This window comes from Ceratotherium simum, chromosome 2, assembly GCF_057802395.1.
Source record: "Ceratotherium simum simum isolate JZ-2026a chromosome 2, ASM5780239v1, whole genome shotgun sequence".
In the NCBI taxonomy this organism is placed as follows: Eukaryota; Metazoa; Chordata; class Mammalia; order Perissodactyla; family Rhinocerotidae; genus Ceratotherium; species Ceratotherium simum.
Window position 1 is genome coordinate 91,315,955 of NC_141901.1, and position 10,065 is coordinate 91,326,019.

The window sequence follows — 10,065 nt, forward strand, 5'->3', positions numbered from 1 at the left end:
GGCTGAGACTTGATCAGCGGGCGGAGGGCTGCGTTCACCGCGGGGCGGGGCCAGCGCCACCCAATGAGCGAAGGCCCCGACGCGGCCCCCGCTCCTCATTGGCCGGCGGCGGAGGCGTTGCCGGGAGCGCCCCGGGGACCGCCTTCCCGGTGCCGACCCGGAGCGAAGCCCGAGTCCGTGTGTCCACGTGGTGTTGGTCCCCGCGGGTGACATTCCGGAGTCCCGGCCCTGGGGAAGCTGCCCGGCTGCTTCCTGTGGGCCACCCGGGCGTCTGGGTGACGCTCAGGCCCGAGGTCCTCCGGGGACCTGGGGAAAGGCTGGCTTGGTGTTGAAACCGAGTAACCTGCAAACAGGCCGCACAAACAGCCTCCCGTTAATGCAGCCCGAGCCCCTGACCCCCGCCCGCCGCCACCACCCTTTGTCCTGGGGCGGTGCTGACGACGCAAGCGACAAAGTGGAGATTCCTTACGAAAACCGTGGCCCAAGCTGCCAGATCTGTAGCTTGCATTCTCCTTGACCGCGCGGGTAGCCTCCCTTTGGAGGTACACTGAACTCTGTAATGACCCCGTTCTTTCGACGATTGAAACAGGAGTGAGGGTCATATTTTTCTTAAAGTACAGTAATAGGAAGCTACTGCAGTGAGGATCTCTAAGCAGAACTCTGGCAGCTTCCTAAGAGCTGTACAAACTTGGCCTTTTTTCAAGCATCACTATGCTTTTGAAGTACCCGGAAATACTCTCTCAGATAAAAAAGTTAGCGCGGCTTTGAAAAACTTACCTGAGCCTCAAATCCTTACACAAAATGCCTTCATTGTTACACAATTGACAGCAACATCCTTGTAGGAAAAAAGAAGCAGTCTCGTGTCACAATTTACCATTCGCCTGCACCCAGAGCCCTACTCTCACCAGGATCCCTCTCTTAATACAAACAATAAAGTCTCCTTGTTCCCTAAACAGTACAGACTTGACGTATTTACTGTTGTGACTATTTTCTAGGACTAGGGAATTTAGGAATATTTCTGTCCCTGCAAAGTATTAGCTAAAAATCTGAAACTTTAGTAAACCATTTAAGAAAGAGGGAATATAGACTAAAACAGCTCTTAAAATTTTACTGGAAGGACTGAGGCAATTTGCTTTTCAAATTAGCTTCAGGGACACTTAACCATTAAGCACTAGAGGCACAGTGCCTAACCGCCTGCAAGCTTTTAGAGGCCTAGCAAAATGTTTATGCCTGGGGAAGAAATGGATGGACTCCAGAAGCCTAATAGATATTAATATATATTCAATTAATATTTTCCTGTTAAAAAGATAACATGTCAACTGCAGCTCATCTCAAGAGTTATATATAACTGTACACGGGTGTGTTGTTAAGTGGTTAGATGTTCAGGGACGGGGAGGGTCTAAAACAATCCTGATTAGTTTACCTCCTAATATTTGTGGATAAACCCTGAGTGGCAAAAATATGGATATTCTCTTTAGTGTTACTGTAATAAAGGATTCTTTAAAAGATGCTGCCAATATAAATGCTCTAAATTAAGCGTTTTTTTACTTTTATACATGGTGAAAACTTTATTAGATGGCAGCTTAGTATTATGTATCAAGGATTCTTATGACTCCGAAATTTTACTTGTAGGAATTGATCCTTCAGATGTATTCTTACATGTGTGCAAAGATGAGTAAGGATGTTATTTATAGCTATTTTTGCTATTTTTAATAGCAAAAGAATAGAAAACAGCTTAATTATCCATCGATAGGAATCTGGCTAGTACTGTACTGGATGGTACAGTTCTGTGGTGACCACAGTATGGTTGAGAAGCAGGATGAGATTGACATGAGCTGTTATGTCATGACAACAAGTATTAATTAGATATTTTATATTCTTTTTCCATACTAAGTCTTCGGAATCCAGAGTGTATTCTGCACGTACAGCGCGTCTGGTGTGGAACAGCCACGTTTCAGTTGCTCAGCAGCCACGTGCGGCTGCTGACTAGACTCACTTTACAGACAGGGCCGCTCCAAGTCTTCTCCCTGCCCACTGCCCTCCACACACCTCAGTTCTGCTCTCAGGGGAATTCCCTTTGTCTGTTGCCCCCCAGGGCTATGAGTGAGGTGCACATCGCGGAGAGCGTCTTACCTGGGGCCGCACGGTTCATAACTCACCTGTACGTGGTGTATGTTTGGAGGGTCCAGTGATAACCTCAGAGGTTGAACAATCACAGACCGTTGCTTGCTAAGTTTGTATATCTTTGGCAATAGAATTCCCTCAAAAAATAAGTTCAATTCCTTCTGATCATTTCCTTGTAGAGGAATTACAATCAAAGCTCTTGTGCAGACATTCTCTTAGGATGTCTTAGGAGACATCTAAGCTTAGGAGAGACTTGGGGCCCCAATATGATCTCTTGCTAAGGGTACAACTTTGCTTGCATTGGCTTTGGTGACAGATACTAAATCAGTTGGCATTTTTATTCTCACAAAGCTCTCAGTCAATAGCGATTGTAGGCTGAAGTCAAGAGTATGTCCCTTAGTAAATATGTACTTCCTTCTACTCTTGCTTGTAGTAAGGTAGTCAGCCATCTGGTTTGCTCAGGACTGAGAGTGTTCTCAGAATGTAGAAGTTTCAGTTTTGAGACTAGAGTAGTCCCAGGTAAACAGGGATGAGTTTGCCACACTAGTTTAAAATGGCCGGATCTAGACTTGGATTTTCTCTCTCGGGATTTTGCTTTACAAAGTTCCAGCCCCTCTATCTTTTAGGATCTGTTATTTGTAGCAACCCACTTCCACATTTTAGATGCTTTATTAGTTATGGGTTGTACTTGGCTGCATACATCAGAAACCTAACTACAGGGGCCTGCCCGGTGGCATAGCGGTTAAGTTCCCCTACTCCACTTTGGCTGCCCGGGGTCCATGGTTTGGATCCCAGGCGCAGACGGATGCACTGCCTGTCAAGTCATACTGTGGCAGCATCCCATATAAAGTAGAGGAAGATGGGCATGGATGTGAGCCCAGGGCCAGTCTACCTCAGCAAAAAGAGGAGGATTGGCAATGGATGTTAGCTCAGGTCTAATCTTCCTCTCACACACACAAAAAAAACCTAACTACAGAAGCTTAACTAAATAGAGGAATTTTCTTTCAAGTAACTAGAAGTATAGAAGTAGGTAACCCAAGTCTGGCATGGTAACCCCATCAAAACATAAAAGACTCAGGTTCCATCTAACTTTCTTCTACTCTACTTGAGCATGCAGTTTTTGTCCTTATGGTCACAAAATGGCTGGTCCATCTTCAGGAACTGTGCATGCATTTTAGGCAGGAAGAAGGTTAAGGGGAAAGTACAAAAAAAGGAGTATGCCGACTGAGGCTGTGCTTAATATTGACCAAAAAGAGGCTTCCTCAGAAGCCCTATCCAGTAGAATTCCACATACATCTCATTGTTTAGTTCATATAGCTACTGCAAGCTGCAAGGGAGTCTGGGAGAAGAGTATTTTTCATAGTTTCACTAATGCCCCAAAAGAATAAGGCTTCTGTTAATAAAGTAGAAGGGAAGGAGAGATATTGATTAGGTAACTAACCGATTTATAACTGAATGCTCTATAATATAAGTAAAAATTTATTTCATTTAATTTGAAAGAAGAAAATATTCAAAGTTTTCCAAGATAAAGTAATGATGGAAGGGCCTCCTTTACACATAATTCTTCACAAACGAATTTGCTCAGTGATTCAACAAAGTTTATGAGCCAACAAATGTGGGCACTTCTAAAGGAATTAGACTGTGAATCAAAGAGCATTTTGGTCACCCTAATCCTTGTTCCTTGTTGTTAGTTCTTCAGTCTCTGAATATTTTGGCTTGCTCTAAAAGCCAAACAGGGCCGACCTGGTGGCGCAAGCGGTTAAGTGCGTGTGCTCCACTGTGGCGGCCCGGGGTTCGCCGGTTCGGATCCCAGGCGCGCACCAATGCACTGCTTGGCAAGCCATGCTGCGGCAGCGTCCCATATACAGTGGAGGAAGATGGGCACGGATGTTAGCCCAGGGCCAGTCTTCCTCAGCAAAAAAAGAGGAGGATTGGCGGATGTTAGCACAGGGCTGATCTCCTCATAAATAAATAAATAAATAAATAAATAAATAAAAGCTAAAGTCATAAACTCTGTTACCAAGGAGGTAACATAAATTAGTGAAAAATCTTGGTATAAGAAACATATTTTGACTGCATATTAAAGATTGCTGAGGGGCCAGCCTGATGGTGTGCTGATTAAGTTCGCTTGCTCCACTTTGGTGGCCTGGGGTTCCTGGGTTCTCGATCCCGGGCACGGACCTACACACCGCTCATCAAACCATGCTGTAGCAGCGTCCCATATACAACGTAGAGGAAGATTGACACAGATGTTAGCTCAGAGACAATCTTCTTCAAACAAAAAGAGGAAGATTGGCAATGGATATTAGCTCAGGGACAATCTTCCTCACACACACACACAAAAGATTGCTGAATATTCTTCATGTCTAGGGAGAAACGTACTTTCTTCCCTTTTTCTTGAAGTACATTGACCTTTGGTCTATTTTTCATTTTCCCACTTTTAAGACATAGTAAAGAGAACTAATTTTCTACTGTGAGAAAACTAACAGTGTGGCACAGAGATAAACGGCCCCTGGCATTGGCCTGGGATTGGAGAGCCAATTGTGAGTGCTTGTGTCCGTGGCAAATACGAGAGAGCCCACCCTACACAAACGGTGACATTTATTACCACGCAAAAGTTCCGATCCACTGTTACCAGATTATGTTTAGGATCCAGATATTTTATATGAAATTTTCTGAGTATTAACTGTTGGCTTAAAAAAACTTAAAAAATAATGCACAACGTAGACATACCAGGTCTGTAAGTCAGATTTGGGTTATAGACCTTCAATCAGATGGATCCTTTGACTCTAGAGAAAAACCCAAAAAATTTCCAAAATGCCATGTCATTGGAAAGCAGTACAAGAGCATTAGATGTTTGGACATGGGGCAGAGAGAAAATAAAGCTGGTAGACCAGGTTTGGGGAGGAGAAAAATAGAAACACACATGATATCAAAAAGGTGTAATAGATACTTTAATTCTGTTCTGCGAGGACTCTTTGTACAGCCTTCAGACCTATTTTAAATACTTTTCAAGTAATGGTAGCTATCAAAGCACATCAATGAAAACGGGGCTGGCTGGAGTGGTTGGCACCAATAAATGCCAATCAAAGCCAAGAAATGGTTTGCAGACAAATTACTAGGTCTTCACTTTTGATCTACAAAAGTCTTCAAGGCTGTGTGTTAAACAGCAGCAAAAAAAAGAGAACTACAAGTTGGATAAATAAAACCTTAGGGGGAGCCCGACCCCCAATTGCGAGGCCGCCGCCTCCCAGCCTGGCTGGATTTGAGCCCGGCCGGCTGGTCGCTGACCCAGGCCCCCGACCGCGGCACCCCCACTTTCCAACTCCACGGTCCCCGCGGCGCGAGCGGGATGCAGCCGGCTCTGGACACAGGTGTCGGGAATCCGGGTCCCTAAATCGTGTTCTTCCAGAGGACAGAGGCCGTGTCTAGAGCTGGCCAGATTTATCGACTCTCCTTCTGATGAAAAGAGAAAGCAAAAATGGACTACAGTCACCAAACTTCCCTAGTCCCATGTGGACAAGATAAATACATTTCCAAGAATGAACTTCTCCTGCATCTGAAGACCTACAACTTGTACTATGAAGGCCAGAATTTGCAGCTCCGACACCGTGAGGAGAAAGACGAGTTCATCGTGGAGGGACTGCTGAACATCTCCTGGGGGCTGCGCCGGCCCATTCGTCTGCAGATGCAGGATGACAACGAGCGCATTCGCCCTCCTCCGTCCTCTTCCTCCTGGCACTCCGGCTGTAACTTGGAGGCTCAGGGCACCGTCCTTAAGTCCCTCACCACGCCCAACATTCAGATCTCAGAGGTGGACGCCCCGCCCGAGAGTGACCCGGCCACGAACCCCACGGACTGCGGGGCCTGAAGCCCCTGCAGGAAGACACCACACAGCTGACGCGCACCCGCAGTGATGTTGGGGTGCGTGGCCGCGGCAATGTGAGGACACCCAGTGATCAGCGGCGAGTCAGACGCCACCGCTTCTCCATCATTGGCCATTTCTACAGCCACAAGACGTCGGTGTTCACGCCGGCCTCTGCCTTAGTCACCAGCGTCCGCATCAACAGCACCATGACCACTCCGCAGGTCCTGAAGCTGCTGCTTAACAAATTTCAGATCGAGAATTCGGCAGAGGAGTTTGCTTTGTACGTGGTCCACAGCAGTGGTGAGAAACAGAAGCTGAAGGACACCGATTACCCGCTGATTGCCCGAATCCTCCAGGGCCCATGTGAGCAGGTCTCCAAAGTGTTCCTTATGGAGAAGGACCAGGTGGAGGAAGTCACCTATGACGTGGCCCAGTATATAAAGCTCGAGATGCCTGTCCTTAACAGCTTCATTCGGCAGCTCCAAGAGGAAGAAGATCGGGAAGTAAAGAAGTTAATGCGCAAGTACACCGGGCTGCGGCTAATGATGTGGCAGAGGCCGGAGGAGAGAGCTGAGACCCCAGCAACAATCTGAGCCACAAAGAAGGAGGGGATCCAGACGCCACAGGGGCCGCTGTTGACATGAGAAGACCCACAGGAAGCTGTGCGCCTTCCTTCCATGGAAACGTTTCAATGTAAACCTCTTCAGCTCCTGACAAGCCACCATTTGCTGCCTAGGGCCGGATAGAGAAGCCAGCAGACAACTCCCCATCCTTGGATCCCTGCGCTCCTTTCTTTCAGTCACAAGGACTTTTGATTTTTGTTATAGGGAGGACCCAAAATGTGTGTGTGTGCTCGCAGCACGCGCCTGTGCATGTGTGCACACACATGGTACATATTCACGTGCCTACCTGGTATTTTCACATGCAATTAAATTCCAAGCAACCAGCACAAGTGCCATGACTGGCAGATGTGCTGCTGATGGGCGGGAAAATCAGGGGAGATCTGAAGGGTTTTAGGCTGAAGAAGAGATCTCTCTCCTGGAGTGCCAGGGAGCAGCCATTGACATCTGCCCACATTTAGAAGGGGAAGGGGGCTCAGCAAGCTCACCATGTGGGGTATTTATGTGTTGGTAGAGATTCTCCCTGCTATGCCTACAGGGATGGGTAATGGATCGGTAATGTGAGAGCTTTGGAAATTAACAAAACAACAGCCCCATGGCCTTGGGGTAGGTCTAACAGAAAGAGAAAAATAAACCAGCAGTGGGGTAGATGCAATAAACCCACAGGTTTTCCAACTGGAAACTTCGATTGTTTTAAATAACAAAGACATATGTGATGATGTGTGTGGATGCCTGTAGAGAATGGATTCTGCCTCCTTCCTCACCTCTGTGGCCACCTCTAGCAGACAGGAGGGGAGCCTGATGTTTCTTTCAGCATGCCAAGCTTCAGATCCCAACTCTTTGAGACCTCCTCGAGTTGAAGGAACGGTCTCGGGAAACAGTTCTCACTGGTTTGCACATGGCAGAGTGTGGCTAGCACAGCCAAGGCCTGGCCTTGTTCTGGAGGGTGGAGGTGGCCAGGAAGTTTCCCTCCTTAGGAAGTGTAGAAGCTCCTGCAGAAATGACAGGTGCCTGTGAGCCCAGCCCGTTTTCATATCAACAAGGGGTTTTCCTGCGCTTGGAGCTGAGGCGATGTGTTTGACGTCAAGGCCTTATTCTTTCCAACCTCTGGATTCTTGCAAATTGCCCTCACCTTGTGCATGAAGGTGGACTCCAAAAATGAGGACTTGGCCTGCTACTGACCAAACTGTCGGGGGAAGAGGGGGAATCTCCCTCTGCCCTTTTTTTTAAGTTCTTATGGCTGGCCAAATAATTAAAGAAAAAAATTTTCACTACTTCTTTCCACCGGACTCTGCAGATAGAGATTCCGGGAGGCTGACGTGGTAAGAAGTCTTACCTTTTGCCGGCTTTCGTCAGGCGTTCCCGTATCTCATCATCTGCAGTTGTCCAGGGAGAAGGCAGGTCTTCCAGCCAGAGAAGGCAACTTGCCAGCCAGTGTGGATCCTGCCAACTACGCCAAAACTGTCCGGGGAAGAGGAGGGAACTTGCCAGCCAGTGTGGATCCTGCTGACTACGCCAAAACTGTCAGGGGGAAGAGGGGGAATCTCCCTCTGCCCTTTTCCTTAAGGTTCTTATGGCTGGCCAAATAATTAACAAGACAGGTTAGCAGGAGAAAACAATACCAAGTTTAATAACATGTATACATGGGAGAAAGCAGGGACACTGCGTTTCTCAACACGATAGCAGAAATTCTCGTCTTAAATCCTATGTCCAACCAAAGACAAGGAGGATGTTGGGGGTGGGGGTGTTAGTTACAGGAGATTATCACTAAAGCACTGTAAACAAGAGTAAGGTTTATTATGCAGTTTTAAGGCCTCACCTTCTACATTAATAAGTCTCTAGAAATGAGGTCATCCCCCCTCTTCCCAATACAGAGAGGGAGACACCTTTACAAATGGAGACTTCCCTTGTAAATGATTGTCTGGTAACTCCTCGCAGGGCCATCCAGAGCATGTGGCCAGAGAGACAGAACTTCCGATAAGATGGGCTTGTTTGTGCCTTTTCTATTGTAACCTCTATCCTACATTATCTTTATAGCAGTCATGATAATAACTCCTTCCTGAAACAGATCTTTTGTTTTAAATTCTTTAGGCAGTTTGGGAGGGGAAACTCAAATATTCTTCCCGAGTTCTCTGAGTCCTTATTGTCTTCAGCTCGAAATAATCCGCATACCAGTGTGGTGCTTCCTGAGGTAGCTTGCCCTGAGCACCGTCATGCCCTCACTTTGTGCATGAAGGTGGACTCCAAAAATGAGGACTCGGACTGCTACTGACCGAGCGTGGGGTTCAAGAAGGCTCTTTGGGCTGCCTTGTGAAGGTGCATAGGGAGGATGGAGCTTCTCTCTCAGCTTTTCTGAGCAGCCACCTGGGTGATCTTTAGAGTAGACCCCAAGAGGGGGAAAGGGCAGGGACAGTCTGTCCCCTGTCACCCCAGTCGGGAAGATTGCCAGGTAGCTCAGTGCCAGTGTGGCTGATACAGTTTGAAGAGAGATAGAGATGCTTGGAGCTGGATGCCTGGCTGTAGAGATCAACCAAGCAAGGCCAGCAGCTCCTAACAGCAGGTGTCTCTGAGCCTTGTTGGGATAGGGGCTCCCCATCTCTTCTCCACCCCCTCTCCAAGGAAGGTTTGGAAAGCTGGGCAGTTGAGGAAACGAGAGCCACTAATCGGTGCTGGCAAAGAAGGTGGACCTTTGCAGCAGAGCCATTCCTGCCCCAGGCACCCCCCTGTCCCTACCCGCCCCTGTGGCCTCCGTGGCCTCCTTAGATGACTCCCAGCTGTGATCTCCTTGTTGCCTTTCAAAAGGATGGCGTGCTGCCACCTGGCATTTTGCCGGGGCTGTCTTAGCAAGCCTGCCTCCTCTGCGGGGACAGCACCACCAGCCCCGTGGGACATGGACTGGAAATCCGGACGGCCTTAGTCTCCATCAGACACCTCCGTGGGCTTCTGCAAAATGCATAGAAAAAATCGAGGGCGGGCTGAGAGGCTTCCTTTGTCGCAGATGGAAAGAGCGGTTTTGTGAACGCGGGCATACTTCCTGAGTTTTGCGTCTGAGAAAATGACTTGGAAAACTTCTCTTCCGGTTATTTTTATTTTGAATGTTCAAAGCCTTTGTTGACCCCAATAACTCTCTTTGGGGAGTTAGTTAGGGAGAAAAACTTTCACCAAGCAAATTACTAACCACTAACTTTTATTGGCCAGCTATTTTTGGTTTATAAAAGTTCTCTTTAATCTGCACTAGCACTACGATACTGTTAAATGTGGAAATGTTGCAGAATGTCAGGTCTGCCAGATCACTTTCTGAGAAAGTGATTCTAAGGTAGACTTGGCAGTTTTAAAGATGGGGGATGGGGATGGAAGTGAGGGGAAATCGTATCTTACACCACACATTCCATTTAATGCAAGCCACACTTTTCCATTTAGGCCCACCCCATTTAGAGATCATTTCTCACGTCC

General features: G+C 47.4%; 1 pseudogene; it reads left to right on the top strand.

The window, feature by feature from the left end:
- The first annotated feature begins 5,600 nt into the window (after positions 1–5,600).
- LOC101395939 (ras association domain-containing protein 2 pseudogene) lies at positions 5,601–6,585 on the top strand (annotated as a pseudogene).
- The last annotated feature ends 3,480 nt before the right edge of the window (positions 6,586–10,065 follow it).